This window comes from Lissotriton helveticus, chromosome 4_1, assembly GCF_964261635.1.
Source record: "Lissotriton helveticus chromosome 4_1, aLisHel1.1, whole genome shotgun sequence".
NCBI lineage: Eukaryota > Metazoa > Chordata > Amphibia > Caudata > Salamandridae > Lissotriton > Lissotriton helveticus.
In genome coordinates, this window is record NC_136063.1 from 1,238,903,249 (window position 1) to 1,238,922,409 (window position 19,161).

Here is a 19,161-nt window from a genome sequence, read left to right on the forward strand (position 1 = left end):
GAAAACGTTTACCCCAACTTTTAATGGTAGAGGGGCAAACTCAATCATTGATTTTACACTCCTTTCTTCTCGATATGCAGCCCTAGTTACTAACTGGGAGACCGTCCTTACTGGAGTGAGTGATCATTACCCCCTCTCGGTAACCCTTAAATTCATCTCGAGTAAGTCAGTCCAAAATAACTCCTCCAAGTATGACTTGAATCCTATTCTTGGGCAACAAAATGGGTTCTGTATTAAGTGGGAGAAGGTAATCCCACTATTTTAATACATGTCTGTCATCAGAAGAAGATCCAACTTCCGTCCTTCAATCTTTTAATAAAATTTGCTCTTCTATTAAAGAGCTCCTGGTGAGAATCCCCCGTAACACAGTTAAGGGTTCTCCCGGGTGGTTTGACGCACACTGCACTGGGGCACTCTCTGCACTTAAAAAAGTATTACACTCTACCTCATCTACTAGAGCAGAGATTCAATTAGCAAGACGCAGGTATCGCATTGCCCTGGCTAATAGAAAAAAGAGCTCAAATCTAAAGCCTGGTCCGCTCTCCATGCGGCCTCTGAATTCAAGGATAATGTTGCCTTCTGGAAGGCCGTAAATGCCCCGTTCTTACAAGACCGACTGGGTCCCCCTATAGATAATGCCATATCCGCCCAGGAATGGGTGAATCATTTCCAGGCCCTTTATAGCATTCCAGCCCGCCTAGAAGATTCCTTTCACCCAAGAATCATATCACAAACAACACGCACTTCCTTCCCCTTAGATATACACTTTGAGATTGAGGAGGTCCATAAAGCACCAAGGGAAAGTCCAGCGGCAAAAGCCCCTGGACCAGATTGTTCCCATCGATATCTTCAAAAATTTCCCTGAACTCGGGGAGCCAATACTCACAAAAGTTTTAAATTGCTCAAATAAAATTGGTTTTATCAAGACCTGGCAAGAGGCAGTCCTGGTCTCGGTGTATAAAAAGGGGGACAGGAATGATCCTGCCTGCTATCGTCCCATATCGCTCCTAGATGGCCTTATGAAAATGGCGGGTAGGATCATTCTTGCCCGTATACAGGAGTGGCTCGAGGATCATGATGTTTTATCCAAACTACAATATGGGTTTAGGAGAGGGAGAGGGACAATAGAGAAAGGCTTAAACCTTTCCCTTATCACCTCTAAATACATACACGCCCAAAAAAACAATCTATACGTAACATTCATAGACCTTAGCTCTGCCTTTGACTGCATGAGGCATGATACCCTCTGGCAAACTTTGATGGATATTGGGTTAGATATTAGGATACTTACCTTTATTAAAGAACTTTACTCCGGGGCTGGTGCACGCGTAAGATATGGCAGAAAAGGGGAATGCTCAGACTTCTTTCCTATTCATAGAGGAGTAAGACAGGGGTGCATTCTTGCTCCCCTGCTTTTTAATTTATATATAAATGATGTGGGTTCCTTTCTTACAAAACACTACTACGATTATCCAGTAGTTAAAGGTAACCCCATTCCCCTTCTCCTCTACGCTGATGATGCGGCCATCTTATCACAGACAAGGAGGAGACTACAAAAGGCAGTAGAGACTTTCTCATAATACATGAGGGAAAGGGGGCTACACATTTCAGACATCATAAAAATGGTGCCGATTCTACTCTGGCATAACGTCTGGACCAACCCGGCAACAGAATTAAATCGAAATATTATAGAGGATTGTTTGGTCTGTGATGGAGCAAAAAACATTACATGGTTTTCTTATATAAAGAAAGTTGCATTTGAAATAGGTCATCTTGAATACTTCTCAAACCCAACTACCATGGAGTTCATCTCAAGATCTGTTCTAAAAAAAACTCTATTAGAATATCTTGAAATGAAAAGATGGAATGGAAGGAAGAAAGGACCAAGATAACCGTCAGCAACCATGATGACGTTACACTGCACAGGGACATCCAGTTATACCTTGTAGTAGACCAACCTTTTTTGTATCGCAGGCTCCTAACATGTTTTTGTTTAGAAACTTTCTATAGATTAGTAACCCTGCCTCGATGTAATGATTGGACGAGAGAAAATAGAATTTGTCCCTGTGATGAGGTCTCACTCCAATCAAATATTCATTGTATCCTCTATTGCACCCTCTATAGCCATCCGAGGCGGCAAATCTTGAGACCTCTCTTGTTATCTTGGGGTGTAAGAAACTCTAGAGAAGCATTGTCACGGGGCCTCTGAGGACGGGGCGGGGACTTTAACAATTGTTCCTTTCCGCCCCGTCTTCAGGGTGATTACGGCCCCTTTAATGGAGCATGGTTATCGCCAGCGGAGGAGGAGTCGGCTGTCATGACGTCGGGCGTGCCTGACCAATCGGAATCAAGGGAGGCGGATAAGGAAGCCCGGCCGGAGTTTCACAGCGCGCAAGCCGGGGGAAGAACGCGGGAGAAGACGCCGGAGAGGAGCCACCTTCAAGACGAGAGTCCAGGAGAAGAAGGAGATCTGCAGACCGGGAGAACGAGTACGCCTGGAGGCCACAGATACCACGAGCCGTCCTGCCGCACTTCTGGAGAAGTGTGGCTGGACAAGGTACGGGGCCGTCTCAAGGGTCTCTTCTCTTCACAGGGTGAGATGGGGTAGAGGAGGCTTGAGGGAGGTCACGGGACCATTTGACTGTGTGTACACCTCACCCCTCAACACGCTTACTTCCCATCAGTCACAAAGTGTTTTTGGTAGCGGGCCCCGGTGACTCCTTCACTCCCCTCTTCCCCCTCATTCAAAGCTTAATTCCCAAACGTGCCAGTAATTCCGGGATTGTTCTTTTTCTTTTCCTTTGTATATGGCGACGCGGGATGAGAACCCCAGCCGGATGATTGCCTGAGACGCGAGAGGGCCGGAGTCAGGAAGGACTCAAAGACCTGGACTATTCCCTGCTTTCGTTTCTGTTTTTTGTTTACTAAACAAAGGGGGTGTACCTGAGAGGATTCTCCTCCTTATTTTCGTTAAGAGGACTGAAATAAAATGCCTACTCAGAACCTTTCGCATGGACCTCCATCATTTACACCCCCTCAATCGACCTGTCATCTCCCCCCATTTCCACAAGCATATAATAAGTTAAAGACTCTGGAGGATTATTATACTAACAACACTGTAAGTCTGTACCTGAGAGCAATACTAAGATTGAGAAGGTCTATTATAATTGACTAGCTCAAGTTTGTATTAATGTATCAATTTTTAACTTTTTAACTAGTTTGAATGTACTTTTTGAACTCTTAAATGGTCCCAAGAATTTTTATTGTACTGTACAAATAGCTTTTTCAAGAGTGTAATTGATAGGAATTTTAAACTGTGATTTTATTGTATTTGCTTTTATGAATTGTTTATACACTTCGAATAAAGCTCTATGAACTTGAACTTGAACTTGATTAAGACTCTGCTTAATTGTCCCAACCCCAGGTCTAAATCCATATTGCTGATCTGTAAGTTTCCCATTACTTTCCCCCCGGTACTGTAGTCTCTCCAGGATTATACATCCTGCTATTTTTGCTAGGGAGTACATCAGGGAGATCAGCCTATTACATGCTGGATCTAGGAGATCCCCTTTTTTTTATAAATTGGTACTAAAATTGACTCTACCCATGATGGGAGGAACCCTACTAGACAACAAGCCCTCAATACTTGGGTCAGCAAGGGTCCCCATAGATACATATTATCCTTATAAAGATCAACCAGGATTAAATCTGTCCCTGGTGCTTTCCTCTTCTTGCTAGATTGAATCGCTTTGTTGACTTTCTATTGGGAGAATGGGAAAATGGAGGAGGTTTGGGACAGGGTTTCATTTTCTTTTACCTCTAGTCCCTGGTTTTGTGGCTTTGTTTGGTCGGGTGCAGTGTAAGTTCCGACAAAGTTCTCAACCCATTCTTCCTCCAAGATAGCGGACTTGATTTAAGGGAACACCTTTTTGCTCCACGGTGAAGACTAAATTACTTTCAAAACATTTTCTCTTCATTACTTGCAGTAGCCTTCTGTATGGACTCCCAGGATGACCCCCTTAAATATCGTTTTCTCCTTTTTACTGCCTGTTTATATTCTAATCTGCACTGCTGGACTTCCCTATTGCACATAGGTATTTTATGTAGTGCCTCCTTCATGCTTTTTTCTGCTTTAGTGCATACTGTGTCAAACCACCCTTTGTCTCTCTTTTTCATCTTCCCGTTGGGGATCAAAAGACACTCTTTTATGTCCTTTACAAGAACCGGAAATGCCAAAATACTATCTGTTGGACTTGGCCCTTCTGGCAGGTCCACCCCTGAACTTTTTGCCTAGTATTATTAAATAATTATAATGATATCTGGTCTCTACGCACTTTCACTGTGTCCCAGTGGAAAGTGCGTGCGCACTCTGAGTGCGTGTGGTGAGGTAGGCCTGCCCTCCCATAGGAATGCATGGGGAATGTATGTGTCCCTGGTAGTTCCTGATGCGTTGGGTGTGCAGGCTCGAGTCTGGTATGTGCGGACTCGTGTGATTGAATGCTGCGCAATGATGTATGCAGCGTGTATGTGTCTAGTGTGGAAGTGCCACTTCTAGACATGGGTGTGCCTGTGCAGTGAGTGTGCTGGCACGTGATAGGCTGGAGCTGGCTGGTGAGCCTGGCTCCAGGAGTCTGGATGGGTCTGACCCGGTGGTCAATGGAGAGATTAGCATGCTGATGTGAGGGAGGGGTGCACCTGGGTCATGAATAGGGCTGGGCTTTCCTCACACAATGCTGGCTCCGCCCCCTATGGTGCGTCTAATATCCCTAACCCTGCAAGTGAATAGAGTGAGGGGCTGAGCACATCAAGAGTGCTCCCAAACCAGCTATGCCTGTTTTTCCCCCCACCCTGCTCCCGGGGGCATAGTTCTTTTGGCCACCGAGCCTGTGAGGCTCACAGGTGGTTCTTGGCCCTTTATTTGTTTCTAGAGCCCCAGCAGAGAGCCAGGAGGCACGCTGGAGCCCGGCTCAGTTCTTACAGCTGCCCAGCACTTAGTGGGCAGCTGCTACGTTTAGACCCCCCTGACTTTGGGACACAGGGCGTCCTAGCCTCAGAGTGGCCAGTTGGCCTGGGTATAGTTATGAGTTCATGCTAATGTGATTTCTGCGAATTATTCTGTGCTGCACCCCTGAATGTGTTCTAATGTGTCATGTGCCTTGTTCCTTACACCTCTGAATGTGTGTTTATGCATCATGTGTTTCTCCTGCACCTCTGAATGTGTTTTAATGCGTCATGTGCCTTGTTCCTTACACCTCTGAATGTGTGTTTATGCATCATGTGTTTCTCCTGCATCTCTGAATGTGTTTTAATGCGTCATGTGCCTTGTTCCTTACACCTCTGAATGTGTGTTTATGCCTCATGTGTTTCTCCTGCACCTCTGAATGTGTTTTATTGCGTCATGTGTAACCCTGGGCGAAGCACTACGCTAGGCTCGCGTAGTTTGCGAAGTTTGCGCAACTTCGCACTGCGCGAGCTGCACGTAGCACAGTGCGAACACGCGTAGTGCAGTGTAGCGTAGTGCAGCGGTCATTTTTTGCCTGTTTGCGGTCCTCAACGGCATGTTCGCGACCGCGAGCAAGCAAAATGACATCCTGGCGAGACTCTCAACGCGGGGAGGACAGGTTTCTCATTGCGAGTGGTTGCGCATGCTCGCGACCGCTCGCGATGAGAAACTACCAGTTCGCATTGAGAAAGCTGCTGCTCGAGTTAAAATCTACTCGAGCAGCAGAAAACTACAGCTCGCACTGTGCAAGATGCCATTTTCAATGATTGCACAGTGCCGGATGCTTGTCCGCACTGTGCAATCATGGAAAACGCATCTTGCACAGTGCGAACATGCTACTACGCAGCTCGCGTAGTGCTACGTGAAGTTCGCATAGTGCGAAGTGCACTTAGCGTAGCTTCGCGTAGCGCTAATTCGCAAACTACGGCCACCGTTAGACATGTGCCTTGTTCCTTACACCTCTGAATGTGTGTTTATGCATCATGTGTTTCTCCTGCACCTCTGAATGTGTTTTAATGCGTCATGTGCCTTGTTCCTTACACCTCTGAATGTGTTGTTTATGCATCATGTGTTCTCCTGTGCTGCACCTCTGAATGTGGTTTGATGCGCCATGTGCCTTGTTCCTTACACCGCTGAATGTATGTTTATGCATCATGTGTTCTCCTGTGCTGCACCTCTGAATGTGGTTTGATGCACCATGTGCCTTGTTCCTTACACCGCTGAATGTATGTTTATGCATCATGGGTCTTTCCTACACCTCTGAATGTTCTATGCATCATGTGTGAAACTTCTGATTGTTATATGTTCTAAGTGCTAGTTCTACTAAGTGCATATTCCTGACAGTGGTGCCTGTGGCCCTGTCCTGTACATAATCCCCAGTAAATTCTGCCCGTGCATGTTGGCACATTGTAAAGTGTGTGTTTCTATCTAATGTGTTTTGCAATACAAAGGCTATTTTTACATATACCTTGTGTGGAGTTCCTTTTGTGGGTGGCCTTGGATGTTGTTGCTGGTGGGTGCGTGCGCAAATGCTTTACACATCGCCTCTGAGATAAGCCTGACTGCTCGTGCCAAGCTACCAAGAGGGTGAGCAGGGGTTGTCTTGGCGGGTGACTTCCTTACCCTTACTCCAACCAGAAATCCCATTTCTAACCCTATCCTTTGGGGAAGTGTTTTCAATTAGGCATAAGTAAAAAAACTATTTTATTATTAATTATTAACATTTTAAGGAAATCCTCTGAAATGATCCGTGTCCAGCGCAAGGTGTATCCATTGTGCCTTACCAATTCAATCCCCTCTACCTGTGGTATTCCATTATTATTACTTTGTTCAAAAAAGGGTGCAAATGTAATTGAAGGCTCAGTGGGAAGTGATCACTTAGTGCAATCTCTTGTGTAGTGAAGTTAAAGATGGCACTAGCGCAGTAGTTTGAAAATAAAACATGGTCGGTGATGCTACTATTAGTGGACCCATTCAAAGTTTTCTTTCAATGCGCAAAAGGTGTTGAAATTTCATTTGCAAATGATCAATTGAGCTTAAATAATAATTTGTATAATTTATTGCCATATATGCTATGTACGAAGTGTGAGTGGTCTGTATCTTCCTTATTTGACATTCCGCAGATTTTCCCTGACTGTACATTGCACTGACTTTTATTAAAATCATCCTCCCATAGGACTGTAAAACATGTATTTTTTACCTCAATAATGCACTCTAGATCCTCATTTTGTTCCTGTAATGTTTCAGTTATTACTCGCATTGTTGTAAAAATGAATGATTACTTAGCTAGCATAAAGCAAAACCAAAGGGGATGATGGACAGAGTGTTGAACATTGCAGGCACTCACCCCAGTCAACTGATCTGGGTTAAATCCATCATCATTCTTTAGCTCACTCCGCCACCCCAGTTGAGACATGGCCATATGCAAATCAGTCCGACCATGTACCTCATGGGAACAGTCCAGCGGAAATTGCCAAGCCATGTCTTCCCTGAACTGGAAACAAGCACCCTGGGACTGGTTTCTGGCTAATCAGCCGTCATCAGCCAGGCTAGCTTGAATCCAGTGACAAAGTGAGCAAGGGACTCACGTCTGGGCATACCCTGCCAACTTAGGGCGAACAAAGCAAAACCAAAGGGGATGATGGACGGAGTGTTGAACATTGCAAGCACTCACCCCCAGTCAACTGATCTGGGTTAAATCCATCATCATTCTTTAGTTCACTCTGCCACCCCAGTTCAGACATGGCCATTTGCAAATCAGTCTGAACCTGTGCCTCATGGGAACAGTCCAGCCCAAACTGCCAAGCCATGTCTTCCCTAGACAAGAAACAAGCATACTGGGACCCGTTTCTGGCTATTAGCCGTCATCAGCCAGTCTAGCTTGAATCCAGTGACAAAGTGAGCAAGGGACCCACGTGTGGGCATACCCTGCTACCTTAAGGCGAACAAAGCAAAACCAAAGGGGATGATAAACGGAATGTTAAACATTGCAAGCACTCACCGCCAGTCAACTGTTCTGGGTTAAGTCCATAATTATTCTTTAGCTCACTGCGCCACCCCAGTTCAGACATGGCCATTTGCTAATCAGTCAGACCCTGTGCCTCATGGGTACAGTCCAGCCCAAACTGCCAAGCAATGTCTTCCCTGGACAAGAAACAAGCATCCTGGGAACGGTTTCTGGCTAGATTGAATCCAGTGACAATGTGAGCAAGGGACCCATGTCTGGTCATAAACTGCCAACTTAGGGCGACCAAAGCAAAACCAAAGGAGATGATGGACGGAGTGTTGAACATTGCAAGCACTTACCCCCAGGCAACTGAGCTGGGTTAAATCCATCATCATTCTTTAGCTCACTCCGCCACCCCAGCTCAGACATGGCCATATGCAAATCAGTCTGACTCTGAGCCTCATGGGAACAGTCCAGTCCTAACTGTCAAGCCATGTCATCCCTGGACCAGAAACAAGCATCCTGGGACTGTTTCTGGCCAATCAGCAGTAATCAGCGAGGCTAGCTTAAATCCACTGACAAAGTGAGCAAGGGACCCACGTCTGGGCATACCTGCCAACTGAGGGCGAACAAAGCAAAACCAAAGTTTATGATGGATGGAGTGTTGAACAATGCAAGCACTCACCCGCAGTCAACTGATCTGGGTTAAATCCATCATCCTTCTTTAGCTCACTCCGCCACCCCAGTTCAGACATGGCAATAAGCAAATCAGTCTGACCCTGTGCCTCATGGGAACAGTCCAGCCCAAACTGCCAAGCCATGTCTTCCCTGGACCGGAAACAAGCATTCTGCGACAGTATTCTGGCTAATCAGCCTTCATTATCCAGGCTAGGTTGAATCCAGTGACAAAATGATTAAGGTACCCACATCTGGGCATACCCTGCCAATTTAGGTCATACAAAGCAAAACCAAACGGGATGATGGACGGAGTGTTGAACATTGCAAGCACTCACCACCATACTACAGGTCTGGGTTAGATCCATTATCATTCTTTAGCTCACTCTGCCACCCTAGTTCAGACATGGCCATATACAAATCAGTCTGACCCTGTGCCTCATGGGAAATGTCCAGCCTGAACTGCCAAGCCATGTCTTCCCTGGACCAGAAACAAGCATCCTGGCACCGGTTTCTCGCTAATCAGCCGTCATCAGCCAGGCTTGCTTAAATCCAGTGGCAAAGTGAGCAAGGGACCCACGTCTGGGCATACCCTGCCAACTTAGGGCGAACAAAGTAAAACCAAAGGGGACGATGGACGGAGTGTTGAACATTGCAAGCACTCACCACCAGTCAACCGATCTGGGTTAAATCCATCATCATTCTTTAGCTCACTCTGCCACCCTAGTTCAGACATGGCTATATGCAAATCAGTCTAACCCTGTGCCTCATGGGAAATGTCAAGCCTGAACTGCCAAGCCATGTCTTTCCTGGACCAGAAACAAGCATCCTGGGATTGGTTTCTGGCTAATCAGCCGTCATCAACCAGGCTACCTTGAATCCTGTGACAAAGTGAGCAAGGGATCTGTCCAGAGTGGAGCGTATTTAGCACAGCTGGTTTCCTTTAAACAAATAATAACTCTGTTTTATCCAGTTTTATTTTATATTTATTTCCACGTTCCTCCAATGTTTTAGACCAATTTAGATGTAAATCAGCAATCACATGTGCGACACTCAAATGTCTTTCCAATTTTTCAAATGCTGCAGTTTGCCAATACAGGCCTTTTCTTCGTGCAAAACACGCCGGATACATTTAAAAACATCCTTAATCCAATGCATTTCTGGCACTTTCTCTGCCCTTCGTCAGGGGTTCGCTGCAAATATTTAAAACAACAACATTACCTCGTGAAACCTAATGTCACAGTTCAATGTACATTTAAATCATTGCATGTACCTAGTTAACCCAAGTCCCTATTAAACGTTCTCCCTCTACTCGAGCAGCACTCTATGTAACGTTTTAACAACAAGGCTTTTCACCCCTACCAAGACGTTAAAGCATCTATGACTCAATGATAGTCAGTACCCCTCGTTCTATGTTATAACACAGCCCCTTTGAATACTCAATTCTCTCTAATTACTTTTCTACAATTTTCCAAATATCCCACCATCTTCCTTCCTTCTTTCCTCCACTGCATACACCTTCTGACTTCGCCCTCTCACTCTTTACGTTGTGTCGATGTACTCTCCACCCCCTAATTCTTCCATTCATTTAACTCCCTCACATTACCAAAACTACACATCCCAGAATGCCTCCCCACACTTCAAAAATGCATTCATGTTGATATGCTAAATAGTACTGCTAATACTTAAAAGTTGATAAGTCTAATTCCCCGCTCGCCCTTAGATGTATAATACACGTTCAATATAACCCTCAGCAAGTTTCTTGATAACATAGCAAAACTGTTAAACCACATCAATCAATGTATAATTCTATGACGTTCTTCCAAAAATATTTCACAAGCGTCAGTGTCCTTTTAAAAATTGCTGATATTAAAACAGGATGTCCTTGTGCCTCACATGCGGTTATCATAAGTCTTAAATGTTCCGTGATGGGTGCAACATGTCTAGCAGGCAAAACTGAGTCAATTGCATACAAGAATGATGAAATGCACACCATGATTATCCAGTCTTCTTTAGAAAGTTTCTTGTAAAGTTTTCGATTTTTGCGTGCGGCCCGAGATTTATGGTTTTGCCTTCAACCACTGAATAATTAGATCTGTCCAGAGTGAAGCGTATTTAGCACTCCTTAACGTACGCACAGATGGTTACCTTTAAACAAATAATAACTCTCGGGAAATGATTTAAATGTACATTGAACTGTGACATTAGGTTTCATGAGGTAATGTTGTCGTTTTAAATATTTGCAGTGAATCCCTGATGAAGGGCAGAGAAAGTGCCCGAAATGCATTGGATTGAGGGTGTTGCAGGAAGAAAAGGCCTGTATTGGCAAACTGCAGCATTTGAAAAATTGGAAAGACATTTGAGTGTTGCACATGTGATTGCTGATTCACATCTAAATTGCTCTAAAACATTGGAGGAATGTGGAAATAAATATGAAATAAAACTGGATAAAACAGAGTTATTATTTTAATAATGATGCTTGTATCTTGTTTGGGGAGGGAGCTTTCCTACCCATGGCTAGCTGCTTTTGTTTGCCCATGTTAGCTATAAGTGTATCTTATACCTGTGTTATATAGTAATCTTACAAGAGAGGACAAGGGAGAACAAGGGAGGTGGAGCTCACTAGTGATCAACACATTTAAATGGGTGGAGGAAAGGATCAGGATTATCACGCTTTTCACACTGTCACAATGTAGCTCAAATGATCAAAATGTTTGCCCACCAACCCAATTTCTTGAGTGTTATTCACCTTGGAGTAGCTGCCCTTCATCCAATTGCCCTCCCCTCCCCACACAAGGCAAATGTAAGAAGAAAACAGTCACATATGCCTAATAATGTCTATCGCACTCCTAACGCCGATTGAAGAGGTAAACAGGGTTAATAAAACAAGCCACTTGAGGCAACTATAAATGGAAGCCTGGGGAAGTAAGATTGAAACAAGCTCCTTAAACTGTTAAGTTCCAATGTCCTGTCTTGCTTTACTAACCAAGTACAAAGTTGCTACTTCCCATGTGAGGTTCCCTCCAGTGTGCAATGGGTTCCTGTGCTTAGTTTCTCAGCAAAGACTCTTTAATAATCAATAGCAGATGAAATGTGGAATTCTTAAAGGTCAGCCACAGTTTCCAGTTGACTAAATCACGAATTCAAGGAGGGTGGACCGGCCCTGCCCCACCTCCTACTGTCACCGAGAGGCGCAGGAGGGGCCCGCCGATGGCCCGGGCTTTACCCACTTATGGCCCGAGCGTGTCCCATGCTGCGGGCAGCCTCTCCTGCTTTTAAGCACTTCTTGATGATGTGGGCGGCTCCTGCCGCATTGGAGTGTAGGGTTTGCAGTCCCCCTGCCACCCGCAGTAATGAATCTAAGGCTGTTGATTATCGTGTTGTGGTCGTGCGCCGGGAGGTACACCAAACACAGGACTCAGGTTGGTCTCACATTTCTTTATTTGCATCGCTTATTATTACGAGTTAGCACCCAGTGCAGCTGACAGTCAGCACATCCGTCCCCGTCCATCTCCTGGTCATCATCTGTCCCCTTTCCTGTGTCGTCACCGGATCTGGTGTCCGGTGACCTGGTCACTCTGCCTGAGGACCCACAGGGTCCTAACGCCCTACTGTCCATCGCCCACACTGTCAGGTCACGACATCTCCCCCCTTGTTGCAAACAAATGTTCGTGACACGTTTACCATAGTCCTCATTCACAGTTACATTGATGGAGGTGAACGAACGAGAGAAAGAGAGAGAGAGAGAGAGAGAGAGAGAGAGAGAGAGAGAGAGTACTTGTTATTCTACATTTCTTCAATTAGTCTCTGTTGTTTACTGCATGTCCTTCGTGAATCTACTGTCTCCATCGCTTCCTTGTCCTCTGTCTTCTACCTTCCATGTGGCTGCAGGTGTCACTGCCATTTCTTCCTTTTCCGCCTTCCCTGTCCTTGAAATTCTATCTGTTGCTTGTTATTCGTTGTTGGTCGTAGGCAGCCGTTATCATCGATCCTTTCACTTTCGTCACCGCCAGTCTTTGGAGAGCTTGCTGTCTTATTGTCAATATTCTTTCTGTCTCAACACTTTTGGTCCTGGCCCTGCGGTGCCTCTTGCCTTTATTTCCTTGGTGGCGCTTGTCCGCTCTGCTCATTGCATGTCTTTGTCCTTTCTCTTTGCTGCTCTTTCTCCTGCGGTATGTCTTTTCGTGTTGCTCCTTTTTACCCATTTTCTTTCTAGGCTCTCCTTGTCCTTTTCTCTTGTGTCCCTTTTGTGTTCTTTTTCCTTCCTTTTCTTCTGTTATTCTCCTTTTCTTTTAGCCTTTTCTAGGCTCTCCTTGTCCTTTTCTCTTGTGTCCCTTTTGTGTCCTTTTTCCTTCTTCTTCTTCTGTTATTCTCCTTTTCTTTTAGCCTTTTCTAGGCTCTCCTTGTCCTTTTCTCTTGTGTCTCTTTTGTGTCCTTTTATCTTCCTTTTCTTCTGTTATTCTCCTTTTCTTTTAGCCTTTTCTAGGCTCTCCTTGTCCTTTTCTCTTGTGTCTCTTTTTCGTTGTCTTTGTGTCTCCTTTCGTTCTCTTTTTCTTTTATGTTCTACTTTTCTCTTTCCTGTTTCTTTGGTCCCTTCTTTCCTCGTTGTTTTACTCCTCTTTCGTGTCCTTTTTCCTTCTTCTTCTGTTATTCTCCTTTTCTTTTAGCCTTTTCTAGGCTCTCCTTGTCCTCTTCTCTTGTGTCTCTTTTTCGTTGTCTTTGTGTCTCCTTTTGTTCTCTTTTTCTTTTATGTTCTCCTTTTCTCTTTCCTCTTTCTTTGGTCCCTTCTTTCCTCGTTATTTTACTCCTCTTTCTTCTTCCTTCTTTTCTTTATTGCCTTGTAACTTCTCCTTTGCTCTTTCTTTTTGTCCTCATGTGATCTTTGTCCTTTTATTTCTCTTTGTTGTTCTGCTTTCTTTCCTTTTCTTTTCCTTTCTTTTCTTTGTTGTGTCTCTTTTCTGTCTTTTATTTAGCCTTCTCTTGCTTCTTCCACTCTCTTGTTCTTCTTTCTTTGTATGTGTATATATTGTTTCCTTCTTTCTCTTTCTCTATTTGTCCTTTTGTTATTCTCTGGTAATCTCTTTTCTATTGCACCATCATCTTCCTTTGCCTTATTGCTTTTTTCCACTTGTGCGCTCTTTTTGCCCGTTATTTATCCTTTATTCTTCAATCACGACCTTTATTCCTTTGTCTCCCTTTTCAGACCTTTTCCGTGCTTATCTTCCTTTTCTTCTTTATCTTCTTTTTCTTCCTACCTTTTGTTCTTGCTCGCGTTCTCCTTAATTCACCTTCTCTTATGTTCTTCTTCTTCTTTGCCCTTTGCCTGGCTTTGAAATTGCTGCTCTCCTTTTTTCTATGACCTTTTCTTGAATGTCCCCTTCAAGATGTCACTTTTGTCGTCTTTGTCCTTTCTTGTCCTTGATATGCCCCTTTATTCTCCTTATTTCTGCCTTCGTTTTATTTATTTCAACTTCTTTTCTCATTTCTTCCTTTTTCGATGTTAATTGCCCCTAAAATTGCCACTCCATTATTGTCTATCTTTCTTTCTTTCCTTATCTAAGATGGCCGCCGCTTTTTTCACGCAATTTCGCCGTCCCAATCGCCTTGCCTGTTCTTAAGATGGCCACCGCCGCTGTTCTCACTGCCCATTGGCTCAGCTCGCCTCCTTCTAACATGGCCGCCGAGACTCTCCAACGCTCTCGCGGGATCTCGCGCCTTCTTTCAAAGGCCCGCGCTTGTTCTTAGCGCTTACCGCAATCTGCTGCAGCTTTTTTACAGTCGCTGTCTGGTGGGCTCCCGCGTCGCTCTTCCCGTCTACCATGTCACTTGCGGCGCTTCCAGGGTGGACACACGTCGATCCACGCGTCAATCCGTTTCTCCTCGTCGCCAGTTGTCGTGTTGTGGTCGTGCGCCGGGAGGTACACCAAACACAGGACTCAGGTTGGTCTCACATTTCTTTATTTGCATCGCTTATTATTTCGAGTTAGCACCCAGTGCAGCTGACGGTTATTGGTGGCATGACGTGGAAATGGATGTAGACCGATTTGTAGGTAGGTGTTCCATCTGCTTTTAAAATGATAATGGTTAGGTGCTGATCCACAAAAGTTAATTACACTTTTGAGTATGTTTACACTTTTGAGTAAGTGTGCAATGTTTGGTATTCACAAACTCTGAATGTAAGTTACTACTAAAATATAAAACAGGAGTAAGTCTAGTGCGGTCCACACGACACATTCCAATACAAACTTATGAAGTAAGGGATGCATTATAAAACCCTAAAAGATACATATTTATTGTTTAATTATAGCATATTCGAATAATCTATTTTAAATTAAAAAATAATGTAACAATATATTTTATTGAAAAATATTTAAATTAATTTTAATTTAACTTATACATCAATTTCAATAAATATTAATGCACAATCGACCACATGCATCATTGTTGCCGTTTGCGATTTCTTAATTGCTAAAATTAAGGAATCGCAATTAAGAAATCGCAAAAGGCTATGCATCAAGAAATCACAATTTTTTGGGCGATTTCTAAAAATTCCTTAATTGCGATTCACAATTTGCGAATCGCAATTAAGGAATCCCTTCCCATTGATTCCTATGGGCCTAGAGGCCTATAGGAATGAATGGGAAGTCATTTTTAATTTGTGATTAGCAATTTGTGAATCGCAAATTGAGAATGCAATTTCAAGGGTGCAGGGGGGGTTCAAAGAACCCCCCCTGCACCCCTGAAATATAACTTTAAGTGCATTTTTCACACACACATGCCCCAAGGGCATGTGTGTGTGTAAAATGAAACTTTCAAAAATGCACTTTTGTGCATTTTTGAAAGTTTTCGCAAATTACCATGAAGGTCGACTTCATGGTAATTTACCTCTCCCTACTTGCGAATTCGCAAATTTAAAATGTTCATGCATTGCATTTAAGAAATCACAAATTGCGATTTCTTAAATGCAATCGCAATTTTAGAAATCGCAACATGATTGCGATTTCTAAATTTGCGAAAAACATGATGCATCCCAATTTTGTCAATTGCATTCACAAACGGCCGAAAATTGCGATTTGCACCGTTTGCGAATGCAATTGACAATGATGCATGTGCCCGATTATGTTTTTTCTTTAGGTGTTAATGTGTTATTTTACTTTAAACTTCAGAAGAATAATTTTAATTCAGTTTGATATATTTCCATGATCTACATTTTAATTAAAATTATTTTAACCGTACTGTAGCATTTTTACATTCAAAGTTAATGTATACAATTAATTTACAAATAATATTTAACATGATGAAATATCGCTACCCTGACTGTGGAATCTCCCTGTGGTATAGTATAGTGAACATTTAAAAAATGTATTTTACTCAAAAATACATATTAAAAATATTTCTATGTTGAACATTAATCTATATATATAAAAACCAAAGTATGTCCATTTTTCCTTTATGCATTACTACACCGTTCAAACGATCGGTATGAAACTTTGGGAAGTTGTTGAGTACACTCCCGCGAAGGTTTCTGGCAAAAAAAAAAAAGGTAAATAAATAAAAATAAAAAATATTTGTTAAAACATCGGCACCCCGGCCACCCAGGACCCTCATAATCATTCCAATACTGAATGTTTACAGTTTACGGTGCGACTCGCTTTTGCAATGACCATCAACAAAGCACAAGGACAATCGCTGCAAGTGTGTGGGCTAGATATAGAGAATCCGTGCTTATCACATGGATAACTGTATGTGGCCAGCTCACGCGTCGGAAAACCTTCTGATTTATTCATGTACCCACCAGACAGAAAAACAAAAAATAACATGCATCCACAAGCACTCGAATAAATAAACAGAATTAAAATAACACTTTAAAATGTTTTCCATATTAAAATGAATAAGTTTCAATGAAAATGACACAATGTAAATTGAATGTTATCATAACAAGTTTCCTTAAATTTCCTTTCTTCTGAGATCGCAGCAACGCGCAGCGGGTAAGCTAGTGTTAATATAAATACATTTAATATATTTACTTTAAATGTAGAACAAAATAAATAAAGGCCACAGGACAATTAAATTGCATTTGAAATAAAAATTGAATGAATGAGTTTGCAGTAAGTTACATTAAAAATATTAATGTTATCAATTTTAAGTTTAAAAAATGAGATCCCACCTACAGAAAAAAGATAATGCATATAGGGTAAAAATAACTGCATTTGCAATCTTGACCCCGAATGTTATTGGCTAGGCCATGTCGATAACTTTTGCATGCCAATTAAAAGTTATGTCTTGAACAAAAGTGTAAAAATAGATTAAACATTATTTTATACTTGATCCATGATAAAAGTGGACTTGTGTCTTTGAACTCAATTGAAATTTGAGGCTTCTTTAGTGCCTAGACATTCTTTTCTGTGTCATATCTGCCACAGTGCTTGATCTACACAGACATGAGATTGAGTAAGGTGACAATCATTCTTACTTATCCTGCACACATCCTTCATATATGTGCAGAAACAAGGGTATATGTGTTCCATTAGTAACTCCCTCACTAAACCAATTTACAGCAGTCTCCCTATTGCAAACGCACAAAGCCATACTAGCCTGTAAATCAGGTGCACCCACAGACTCCTGCCCCCCAGTCATCTTGCACCACCTCATTGAGTCTGTCAACCCTCTAATCAATGCGATTGTGAACGAATCCCTTGACTCCGGTATTGTTCCTATTGAGTGGAAGAAGGCCACAGTCAAGCCCCTCATGAAAAAGCAAAATAAATCCCCTACTGATTTGTCCAATATGCGCCCAATCTCACTCCTCCCTGCACTAGGCAAAATTACCGAGCAACTAGTCCACGAGGAATTAAAGAATTTTGTGGAAAATCAATGCATCTTACACCCGCAGCAATCCGGTTTTCGTTCCGGCCACTCCACAGAGACCGCTTTGATTGAGTTGTCTGACACCATCAAGTTCTTGCAGGATGAGGGCAGGCAGGCCGTCCTCATCCTGCTCGACTTAACCGCGGCCTTCGACACCATCTCACACACTATTCTAATTAATAGGATGCGTGAGATCGGTGTCTCGGGCTCCGCACTTGCTTGGATTACATCATTTCTATCCAATCGCTCTCAATCGATCTCCTTAGGCCCCTTTGTTTCCAGTGAACGATCCATCACCTCAGGGGTACCACAGGGATCCATCCTGAGCCCCCTCTTTTTTAACGTGTATATGGCCCCCCTTCTTGCGTTGATTGAATCACATGGGATTCTCGTGACATCCTACGCTGATGACACCCAGCTTGTCGTCACTATTGATAAAAGACTCCCGGATGCTGCCATCAAATTCCAAAACTGTCTGTCAGAAGTCTTTTCTTGGCTCAACCTGCACCATTTAAAATGCAACAGCGCCAAAACAGAAATAATTCCCCTCGGTAAAGGCACATTCTTTTCCCCCAAAGACTGGTGGCCTCATAAATCCGAAGCACCACCGAGCGCGGTAGCCTCAGCACGCAACTTGGGTGTTCAATTTGATGCTTCCCTCAGCTTCGATGAACATGTGCGCATTACCGCAGGGCGCTGTTTCAGTCTGATCAGGCAATTAAAGAAATTTTTTAATTTTCTGCCTATCAGTGCCAGGAAATCAGTCGCGGCTTATCCTCTCCCGGCTGGATTATTGTAACGGCCTCCTGGCAGGTATCAAGAAGTCCTCTCTGAAAAAGCTACAAACTGTCCAACATGCAGCAGCCAGGCTTGTTCTGAAACTCCCCCGCAGGTCCACAGCCTCTGCAGCCCTCAACGCCCTCCACTGGCTGCCCCTCCACAAGAGAATCCTTTTCAAGCTCTTAGTCACTGTATTTAAAGCTAACAGGTGCTTGGGTCCATCCTACCTGATTAAGCGCTTCCAGCGCTACAATCCAACTCGCTGTTTGAGGTCATCGGGCGCCAACTTCATCTCTGAACCCCGTATAAAATTAAAATCCAAGGGTGGAAAGACCTTTTCTTTTCTGGCGGCCAAGGCATGGAACCGCCTTCCCCCCAGCCTTAGGCACGCCCCCTCCGAAAGCCTATTTAGGAAATCCTTGAAAACTTGGATTTATACTCAGCCCGACTCTTCAGTTCTCGCAGCCATTTGATCCATGCTCCCCATAGACGACTTTCTGTGTGCTCAGCGCCAAGATGCTCCCTCCGGAGCGAAAGTCAGCGCTTTACAAATGACAATAAATATCAAATATCAAATATCAAATTTGTGGATCCTCTTCAGTAGACCTTATTTTAAAAGGTGGACACTAAAGGTTACGGCTACAGTCAATTTTTAGCCGACATTTGCAGTAAGTGAAACGCCCTTAGGTAGACCCACTCACAAAAAAGGTAAAGAAAAACTTTGGGGGGGGGCACTGATTGGAATCTGTTTACTCTACGAACAACATTTAGAAAAAATCTCCCCATTTGTTAAAATGTATGAGAATAGCTACAAGCCATCTTAAAGTGAAAAACAATTAATGAGCGAAGGGCCTCATTATGAGGTCAGGTGCCACCCGACACCGTCTCG